Source organism: Calypte anna, chromosome 13 (assembly GCF_003957555.1).
Source record: "Calypte anna isolate BGI_N300 chromosome 13, bCalAnn1_v1.p, whole genome shotgun sequence".
Lineage (NCBI taxonomy): Eukaryota > Metazoa > Chordata > Aves > Apodiformes > Trochilidae > Calypte > Calypte anna.
Window position 1 is genome coordinate 11865008 of NC_044259.1, and position 11001 is coordinate 11876008.

At 50.5% G+C, this 11001-nt stretch overlaps 1 protein-coding gene across 1 annotated transcript in view; it reads right to left on the reverse strand.

Moving 5' to 3' along the window:
* The window catches only part of FAT2 (FAT atypical cadherin 2), a 56387-nt gene extending 48165 nt beyond the window's left edge, over window positions 1-8222 (reverse strand). Inside the window, exon 1 of the mRNA XM_030459076.1 lies at window positions 8175-8222. The gene's annotated coding sequence lies outside the window, so the exon portion shown is untranslated. The remainder of the gene's footprint in view (window positions 1-8174) is intronic.
* Between the last annotated feature and the right edge of the window lie 2779 nt (window positions 8223-11001).

The window sequence follows — 11001 nt, forward strand, 5'->3', positions numbered from 1 at the left end:
AGCTGCAAGCACTAAACACTCAAACACCCTCAGCTGCATTTGGTCTCTCATCTGATGGGATCAGTTATTTCTACTCCTGAAAACGCTCTGTTCCTCTTTTCCATGGCTTCCTGGGGCAACGATGCCCTCCTAGAGACGGCTGCGTGTGGGGAGGCAGATGTGCTGCAGAAAGCCCATCGGTGGGATGAAATGAGGAAGGTAAGGCATGTTCTTGAGCGAGGGAAATACCAGGGCATCATTATGTGGTGATTCAGCCTCCTCTCCTAATCACCAGGCGAGGATCAGAGAGCCTGGAGGGGCTTCACCCTCAGCCCTGTAGATGCAAGCTCCCAGCAGAGCGAGTAAACACGCCGCGTGTCTCTAATCAGAGCCTAAGCCCGCGTCTAAATTTAACATCCAAATTGTGATCCTCTGTCAAAGACGTGCCCAAATCTGTCGGTTTGAAACGAAGGAACAAACAAACACAGCCCTGAGGTTCAAAGTGTGTGCGTGGGGAGGCTGTGGGGATGGGTGGTTCAGGGGGATCAGTGCAGGGCACGGCTACTCCGGCCGGCTGGGGCATGGCAGGGGGGGTCCCTCCCTGGGGTCTGTGCAGGTTGCTGTGTTCATCAGCCCTATCTCAGGAAAATGCTGCAGCCTGCCAGGAAGCAGGTGTGGCCTCAGCCCCACCTTTCCATTCCCTTCAAGAGGAGAATTTAAAAGCAAGAAAAACCCAAAACACAAAACAAGGTGAATGCTGAGCGCACCAAGAGCAGCATTCTCCTTGCTGGCTGTGGTTGGGGCTTGGCCCAAAGTGTTGAGATGAGATTAAAGAAAAATAATAGTTTTGAGGGGGGAAAAATGAACTACTCTTCCCTTATTGTTATTTTCCCTATTTTGCCAGCACATGTCCCAAACTTACTTTCTTTCTCTTTCTTTCTCTCATGCACTTCCTCTCTCCCCATCCATTTTCTCTCCTCTGTTTTGTCCTGGCTTGGGTGGTAGCTGTACAGAGGGGGTTCAGCTATCATTTGGGGCAATATCCTTACAGCTGCCTGCCAAAAAGGATCAACCAGGAAGCTGTCCTTGGGTTTGTAATGTTGGAAAAAGCCACAGATTCAAAAGCAAGTTTCTTGTCCAGGTGTTGAGCCATATCTGGGAGATGTTTTGATTCCCAGTGCTGGAATAACCCGTGTACACCCTGGGCAGGGGCTGGGCTGCTTGGTTAATGTTTGCCTTCTCTGTTGCTGCAGCACTGCTGAAGGGAATTAGATCCTTTTCCATTGGGTGCCTTGCTCAGTATTCATGAGTTCCTCACTGGTCTTTCACAAAGCTGGGCTTATGGAGTTTGAATTATGTGGGGAGATGAGTATTTTTTTGAACAGTTTTCTCGGACTTTGGAAAACAAAAAAGCCCATCCCTTCCCAAGCCATGGCACAGGGCCACTCCCATGAACTCATCAGTGTTTTTCTGAATGAGATACTGAAGCCAGGCTAGTGGCTGGTACTGTCCTTGGAGATCTTGCTCCTGCACTTGGTTGTGCAACCTCTGCTTGGTTTTGCAGAAAAGCAGAATGCATCCTGGAGGTATTACACAAAGCCAGAAAACTAAAGAAAAGAGCCACAGAAATTACAGTCTTTCCTTCCTCAATGTAGGGTTTTCCAGGGCTTGTGGATGGTTTTCAAAGGCCTGATGCTTGCAGGGCTGTTTTGCACCAACCCACTCTGGGGCTCTGTTCATGTGGGTACAACTTTTTGCTGGACTTGCAGATTGCACCAGGGCTCAGCTGAAGAAGGCTGTTCCTTCTTCATTTTGTCTTTCAAATCTATGAATGAACCTTTGGAAATTGTTTCCAGATCACTAGACAGCCTGGAGCAAGGCAGCTGATCGTTTAAAACCTGCTGCACGTGCCTTTTGCAACCCAGGTCTCCCCTTGCTCTGACTGACCTGAGAAACAGGGCTCCTGTTACACAGCACTTGGCCCACGGGCAGTGCCCAGATCCTGTGCTGTAAGGATGTCATGGTTCAGCTCTTTTCCTTGTCGTAAATACCTGCATGCTGACAGGGTGGGCTGTACTAGGGGATGCTCAGACATAAAGCCATGGGATTAATGAGTTTCTTGCCTGTGGGTAGAGCAATGACTCTTGCTTGGACCACCCAGCATGGCAGGGGGTCACACACAGGTCCTGGAGTGGAATGGATACAGCCCTATGAGCACCAGGGAGATGCTCATCAGGTGCCAGCTGGGTCAGGCAGGGGGAGCATGGACCAGCAACCTCTAAAAGGGAGTTTGGAGGAAGAGGCTCTCTTGAAGGTGTCTAGGAGAAGCCTATGTGTTATGGACTTGTGTGGGGCAATTTGGGCCCCAGGCTGGCAGACCTGGAATGGTGCTGGGACACCTGTTTTCTCTTGCCAGGCTGCATTGCTGCAAGGGTTGGGGAAAAAAAAAAAAAAAGCTTCATTCTGTGACAGCACTGCCTTCCTGGGGTCTGGTCTGTGGTGGCCAGTGGCCCTGCAAGGGGTTCTGCTAGGACCACCATGCAGGGCTGGCAATGAGAACATGGTGGGACACTGCCCATGGAGCAGTGAAGGCAGATGTTGCAGACAGGGGTTAGTTGCACAGGAGAGGAGACAGTGGGATGGCCTTCTACATGGGAAGGGCAGCTGGGAAGTCTTTAGTTACTCTGATGTTTGTCTCCTCCGTCCCACACACAGCTGAATGCCTTTGCCACCTTTGTCACCCTGCCAGCTGTTCACAAGTTGGATGCACAGATCCAGACTGGCTCTAAAGGCATCTTCCTCTATGACACCTTACTGTGGCCTCCCGCAGGCAGTTGTGTGTCCCCCCCCTTCCCTCTCAGCCATCTCACCCATTGCCCCATTCTTGTGGCTTTGACTGTGTCCTGTTGCTCTACCTGTTGCCCTGGTTTGCTCCTCTACTGGAGCAAGCTGGCACTCTGTGCCTTTGCCTCCAAGCCATCCTCGGTCCCTGGGCAAGGCATCACCTTGCATGGGAAGCTGAAGGCTTTCTCTTGTCACCTTTTCACCCACAATGTGCATTTCTGGCCACTGCTCTGTGAGGAACACAGGGAGAACCTGATTTTGTACTGCTGCCAACACCTATGCCTGGCTCAGGTATGTCACATAGCTGAGGTTTCTCTGTCATTGTTGAAAGCCTCCAGGAGCTTGTCTGCTAGGCCCAGGAGAACTTGAACAGGCTTGAATCTCCCTGTAGAGTTATAAGGGTCAGTGATCTTTATCTGTCTTGGCATTGCAACATCATTCTAGAGCAAGAGTTAACTGTGCAGATCCGGAGCTGTGGAGCTCAGAGTGGGGGTACTGGAGGAAGCCTGGGGGGCAAGGGAACCTCGTGGAGCCACCTTTCTTGCTGCTAGCTCCTGTCCCAGAAAAAGCGTGACACTGGGGAGGTTGACTTGCTTGTGCCAGAGGCAGAGGGATGGATCCCTATTGCATTATTCCTAATCCCCTTCCTCTGCTCTCCTGTGAAAAGGCAGCTGCTTTTCTCTCCTTGCTGGTCGCTTTGTGCCCTCCCCAGTTATTGGAAGCAGGGGGATAAATCCTTCCTGTGGTCCAGAGGCTTTGCAGAGATAATTAGGGATTTGCTGGGGGGTGCTGACTACCTCCTTGGCCAAGGCTCAGCAAGAAGGCAGGGAGGGAACAGCACTTCTGTCTCTGGGGTTCAGCTCCCACGGAGGCTGTTAGAGCCACGGGCCACATACCTCGGTCACTGCAAACAACCTGGCCCAGCAGGTGTGTCCTGACCATCAGCACAGGCTGCAAGAGCCCACAAGGGATCCTGGCCTCTTTCTTGGTTGCTTACTCCTGCCAAAACTCATACTTGAACCTTATACATTTTTCTTGTGCTCGGGAAGCAAATTATCTTGCAGTGATAATCATTTCCCTGTCTGCAGACCGCTGAGGGAAGCTGGTGTGTGGGACCATGTTGTCATTCCTCTCTGGTACCTTTTGGATCCACTGGACAGTTTTAGCCAAATTTAACAAGATAGGTAAAGACTTGAAAGGAGCTAGGTTTGCACTATCTTGTGAAAAGCAGCAGGAGAGAAGAGAGAAATCCAAATTAGGACTCCCAGCTGGAAGAAAAGGCTCTACTGTGAGCCCAACCCGATTATTAGACATCAGAGAATCCACACAAGAGAGAACACCCCAGGCAAGCAAGCTTCATGAATTCTGCTGCTCACAAAACAGCTGTTTATTTAGATGCTGCAAAGCCTGAGAGATCCCAGCACACTGCTCCCATCTGACCCACCAAAGCTGTGAGTCCAGACAAGGCTCAGCTCCCACCCCAGCCTGGAGAGAGGAGCAGTTCTGCCCAGTGTCTGAAGGGGTCTAACCCTGATCTCTTTGACCCCGTGAGATCTCATCCACACCTTAAGTCAAACTGAATGATTGCAAGGAGGATGCAGGGTATATCAGCTAAGTGACAGTAGTTCTCTGATCCACTTTCTGTGATTCCCTGCAGGGATCATACATGTTATCCTATGATGGGTGAAATTTGTTAGGAAGGAGTCCAAGAGCAGCTTGGCATGAAAACCTGAGTGGGGGATCATCTGCCCTGCTGGATGCAGGTGAGGAGCCCTGGCACTCAGCAGGACATGGACCACTCTGCTTCTCTGCTCTGCAGCCCAGCCCTGGCCACTCTGCCTCCTCCCTCACCCTTTTCTATCCCACCAGGCAATTCTCATTCACCACAGACCCTTTTCTGCACTGATAGGAATTTTCCCTGCCCAGCAGCCTGCTGATCATTCCCTTCTGGTGCCTGAAGGTGGGCACAGCCAGCAGCTTTCTGCCCTGCCTGCAGCCTCTATCCCTTTGTTCCATCTGCCTGCCTTGTGCTGCTCCTTCCCATCCCTCTATGTTCTGAGGCTGTGTAAGGACACACACAGAAGACAGAATGAATGAGATAATCATCACATGATCCTCTCTTGTAAAAAGGTGGCTGGCCAGGATGCCAATAGCTGTGCCACATTTATTGACATGCAGGCTGAATGGTTACTGAATGCAGATCCCTGCAAGGTGCTAGAAAAAATTCAGCTCCCAGACCTGCCTGCCCTGGGGAAGCCTGCCCAGAGCAGCCCCTTCCTCTGCTGTTCCCACAGTGCCACACAAGCTGATCCAAAGCCTGGGGAGCTCAGGGTTTCACTGGGGAAAAAATTAACCCCTGAGACAGGCATGTTTGCCCAGACTCATCTCATTGCCACAGTGTGTCCTTGCCTGGGTTCTACCTCTTGCTCCAGAGCCTCTGCTGGACACAGGTTTCTGAGTGCTCTCTGTCTCATCACAGCACCTCTGCTGAGCAGGCAGCTGTGTGGGGGCACTGCTTGCATCACCTGTGACAGCCAAATAAAATGCTGGGCACACAATGTCCCCATCACCCTGAGCCATATGGAGCATCTGTTCATGGCACAACCAGCCTATCCTGGGCTGCCTGAGTCACAGCATCCATCTGAGGGACAACCTGGTCAACTCAAAATAGTCCCACAACGTAAGAGCATCAAGATACCCATGCTTGACCATATCTTTATTATCTGTCTCCCAAATAGTGGAAGAGCATAAAAACCAAGGCATGTGTAACATGCTGCTTCTCCCACTTTCCAGCATTGGGGCACAGTTGTTCTTGGGCTGTTTCATTTAATAACCTCCACTGAAGCAATCTATCCCAAATGGATCGAAACCTTGTTTGAAGCCAAGTACACTTTTGGCCTCTGCAATATCCTGTGGCAATGTGTTCCAGAAGTTAATTATGCCCTTTGTGTGAAAAAGAAAAAAAAAAAAAAAAAAAAAGAAGAAAGACTTCCTTTGGTTTGTCTCAAACCTGCTGCTTGTTCATTTCTGAACTACGAACCTTCCTAACAGCCCTTGCAGCCTGCCCCTCCCTGGAGCTCCTTACAAGAATTAGGAAAGAAAGATTCTCTGCTAGTAAACCAGTACCTGCCCCATTGCCAAGGGAAAAGTGTGGCTGAGAGAAAAATTGCTTGCTTAGCAAATCATCTTGCAAATAGACAATGGAGCATCCACGTTGCCAACCCAGTTTGAAAAAAAAAAAAAGAAAAAAGGACTGAGGGTATTTAATCCTCTTATGCTTGCGTATGGTACAGAAGAAAGCCCATTCCTGCTTGAGGTGCAGCTGAACTTGTATACTCCACACGAGGCAAAAACCAAAGTGAGGTGTGCAGAGCAGGGCATGCCATTTCTGTAGCATGGAGGTAGCTGGAACGATCCTCTAGGACTTGCCTTGGAGCAGTTGGCAGGAGCGTAGGATGCAAAATGCATTAGTTTCTAACAGATGTTTGATTCCAGGTGTTATGCCTCCTTTGAACTCTCCCTTCGTACATGAATGATGCTTGTTTGTTTGGAGGGCTGGGAGAAGCACTGGTTTCTGAGAGTGGTAGGATTTGAAATAAATTCATGGTGCAAGCTGTGGCTAAGGGAAAGGCTCAGGATAGGAGTAGAGCTGCTGCAGGCAGGGCAGGTGGGCTCACTTCTGACACAGAGTGCTTTAGAGCCCAGCAAGTGGATGGGGAGCAGCAGACAGACTGAAACCCCTGGGCTAGAAGCCTCTTGCCTGCTCAGCCCCTCAGGAACCCCAAGCACTTATCAGACAGGCGGATGTCCCTGAACTGTTCCCGATAAGGTGAGGTGTGCTGCGTATTAGGAGATGATAAGGGTGCACAATGCCAAACCTGGTGATTTTGCCTCCCTGAACACTGAGACAGCCCAAGCCTTCCGCAGGGGCCTGATACAGACTGTTTGCTTTCTGTCCAGAGGCTCTGATAACCTCCCATGTCTCTAGCTGACAGCCTGGAGAACTGTGGCAGCTCCATATGCTTCTCATGGTTGCTCTTTGACCCTCTGAGTGCTGGAGTGGAGGACACAGTGAGTCCGAGCCCTCCAGCAGGGGCCCAAACCCTGGGTGAAGCAGGAGCCCATCGACCACAGTCCTGCCTGCCCCAGGAAAACGTCCCCAGCTCTGGCCACCACACAGCCCGAGTTTCTACCCGTCCTGCAAACCCTCAGCCCTTTGCAGCAGTAAGCACAAGTAGGCTACAACTTTTTGTAAGAGTTTTGTCCGAAGCAACCCCTGTCGTGTGACAGCTGATCTTTGCCCTTCTGGAGTGCTACACACCACCGAGTCTGCCTTTAATTCCCCTGGGGAAGCTAATTAGCTGATAACTGCTGTTTGGAAGGACTGTGTCTGTTCCAAGTGCCTGGGCCTCTCTCCTGGTGTTTTCACCTCTTCTCTCCCTGCTGCACATGTACACAACAAATAATTCCTCCATACCCTGACCTGGGACTGGATTTGCTCTGGGATTTTGTTCTGTTTGCCAGTAGGTACCCGACAGGGAACAAAGTTGCATCGATGCAAACACGTCTATGTCGATACATGTGCTCTGGCAGGCAGAAGGGTCAGTGGCTCCTGCTTTATGTCCGTGCTCTGCTGCCCATCACGGAGCGGGACTAGGGCGGGCAGGGAGCTCTTTCCTGCCCGAACAGGGAAGCAGGGCTGGGGAAACACCAGCATCGAAGCTACACACGTGGTTCCCTGAGGCATAGCCCAGTGTGAGCTGACCATCAAAGTGCCTAATGGAGCACACAGGGACCATGCCGGGAGCGATACCACCCCTGTTCGTGAGGCTGTACACAGCCAACAACCCAGCTTCCAGCCGGCCACCATCCCTGCTCCGGCAGCAGCACATCCATTCGCTCCAGCGCAAGCATGCTCCCTGCAGGAATCCTGCCCCATGCAGACACCTGGAGCGCTCCCCTGTTGGGTCCCTCCTCGCCTCCCCCCCTCAGCAGCGTGGCTTTTGCTTTTGATACCTGGAGCCCACCTGCTTGTGCTGCCTGCAGCCTGATAACACTTCCCAGCTGAGACCAGATGCAAACTCTGTGCAAACACAGCTGAAGATTTTACTAGCTCCTTCCATACCCCCCCCCTGCTAGGTTTTCCAGAAGGGAGGAAAAGATGAAAGGCTTTCCCTTTACATCCCAAATCCCTATCTTTCGGATAAGGCTGTTTCCAGCAAAAGTTACTGATGTGCAAAAACAGTTTCATGACTAAATCTCTGCATCCTCCATGCTTTCCTCCATCCGTGCTGTATAGACTTCTCCCTGAGTCGATTCAACTTCCCACACCGGCGAGCAGCGTGTCTTACCTGTTGCAACAGGAGACGGCTCTCTCCTGAAGTTCACTGCCTCTCTGCCTTCACTCCTGGAAATCCTCTCCCACAGCAGCACCGTGCCGGCTGCCGGGGGTCCATGGTGCTTGCAAACCGTAGGAGAAAGTTGGGAGAAATTCTTCCAAGAAGGGTTTTTTCTGGCTGAAACTCCGGCAGCACAGGTTGAGAGCAGCGAAGGAGAAAGTTGGAGGAGGTGGAACTCCCTCTCTGATGAGCCAGCCCTTCCGTGACGGACTGGAGGAGGAGGAGGAGGAGAAGAAGGACAAGGAGAGGCATCGCCCGCTCCCGTGTTGGAGAAGTGCACTTGTGTGTGTGTGTGTCTGTGTTAGAGCTGGGCACGGACCCAAGCCTTAGAGCCAAATAATTGTAGAGCTTTTTACTGTTAGATTAACCAGCATTGCCATGAAACCCAGGACTTCAACTGCAAGGCAAGGAGGAGGGCGGGGGGGAGGGAGGGGGGGAGGTGGAATATGTCAGGTAAATCCCTCCAACACACCTGAAAAACCCAAAGATTGTTTTTTAACTAGCTGCCAGGTGGGTGTTGCAAGGAGGGATGGGGAGAAGGGGGTGGGGGAAACCTGAATCTGCCTTCAGAGCAGCTGCGTGTGGAGAGGCACTTTGATGGTTGTTGTTGTTTGTGTTGGGGGAGCCCCCAGAAACCCCAGCTGCAGCCAACAAGCCCCGGGGTGCCCGAGGCTGTAGAGGCAGAGAATGAAAAGGTGGTCCCTGTCCTGAAAAGGCAGAGAACAGAGAGGGAGACAGCACAGAGAGCCTAAATGTTGTGCTGGAGCTCTGGTTAATTTTTCTTGTTGAAACAAGAGCAGGAAACTTGGGGCTATTGCATCCCATCAGGGCTGGACCGAGGGGAAGGGACCTGGATCCTTCCCTGGGTGCTTCCTTGTCACATTGGCTAGAGTATGGCAGCTTTGTCCCAGTCCCCTCTCCTCTTCCCTCCTTCTTTTCCCCCAAACCCTCAGTAAATACTCACATAACCCCCTGTAGATCACAATGGGGGTTGAAGAGAGATGGGTAGGTTTCTATGTGGGAAATTAATGCTCAAGTTTAGGTGAAGTTTTTCTCTTTGTGGTTTGTTTAGAAGACAAAATGATGAATGAGCTTTCTGTGCACTTTTAGGAAAACAAAACTGAGTAAAAAATATGAAAACCAGATGATTTTAACTTTAAATGGTCTAAATAGGTGCCTACCTGCTCCTTTTGAGGCGCTGTGTGGGGGATAATGGTGGAAGTGAAAACAGGAGAGGACAGCCCCCATTAACATCCTGTTTGAGGAGTGATTGCTGCAGCCTTACACCTTACTTGTCACTAGCAAATCCCACAGGACAATGGTCATGAGTCCTCCAGCTGCACGTGCAGCTTTGGCTGGAACTTGTCTGAAACTTGACACTATCAAATTAAACCACAGGACACCAGTCAGTGGGAAAATCCATGTGATTACATGGTCCAAATCCAAAAAGATGTGAAGAGATTGACCCACGATATATTGGACAACTTCGGGAGGTCAGTGGAGGTGACTGAGAGCAATCTGGTAAATTCACCAGAAAATGCAGTTTGGAGGGAAAAAAAATTGTTCAGCATTTCAAAGCTAAATCTGATGAACACTTCAGACCAAGAATGAGAGAGGAAATTTGAAGAGCATGATGGGACTGAAGGATCTACCTGGGGTCACCCTGGGACAGTGTGGGCTTGGGAGCTGATTTGTTGGCTTTTGTGCTACTGATGTTCATGTTGGGTGCTACCCTCACAGCATCTTAACTCCACTTGGACAATGACTTTGATTTCTAGCTCATCATGGGCTTTCAGAAATAGTTTGAACTGAATGAGAAGAAGGCAGAAATCCAGCTGCATTTACATGTGCAGCTTGTCCATTTTTCCAGCTGATCCAGTCAGATGACTGTAGAAGAACTCGCAGGGAAGTTCTGAGGATTAGAAAAGTGATAGTAAAAGTAATAATACCCTGCAATTGCAAATGAGCTCCTCCTCTTTAGGTCGTCTTCTGGGAGGAGGACAGGTGATCAGTCAGAAATGGCAATGGGAGGTGCATTTGGGAGGAATGAAAGGAAAAGTTCCTTCATGCAGCTCTATTTCTCCCAGCCGTGGAAGGCGAGAAAATCAGGTATTGGTGACTGGATTTCCATGGGGCTGAGGCAGGGCTCAGAACAATATTTGTATTATATTTAGACACGCCAGGGTAGAAGTGAGCAAACCTCTGGCTTCAGGGCATCAGCTGATTGCTACAAGAAGCAGCATTTCCCTGTGTTTGGAGCTTTTCACAACTGGCCAGGTGCCGTGTTCCTGTCACCTGCAGGAGCCCCAGGTAACCCCAGAGATGTCAGATTTGGGGACTTGGTCTCACCCAGCATAGCAAAGTGTGAGCTCAGCCAACAGTGCTGGAAATGCTGATTCTTCAGGAAGGCAAGAGAGATCATGTCATGTATAAGACATCTCTCCTTTTTCTGCTGTCTCACTGGTCTTCCAGGAGGTTGCAGAGACCTTCAGCCCCTTCTCTTTGCTGTGCTTTGCTGATGAAATCCTGTTTGAGGATGCTGGTGGTCATGAAAATGCCATGAATCAGGTAATTGGGCATAAGCTAGGGGTGTTTATTACCCAATCCCCTTACAAAACACTTAACAATTCCCAGCAAGTACAGAAACTGCTGACAACCCCACCTCATTGCCAGCAGATTGAAGACAAGGTACCAGTCTTGTTTGCTTCAGGGGACTTAGTTTCAGTTCTCAGAGAAGATTTTGCTCCCTGGCTGTAGAGTAGAGAAGCATCATACACGG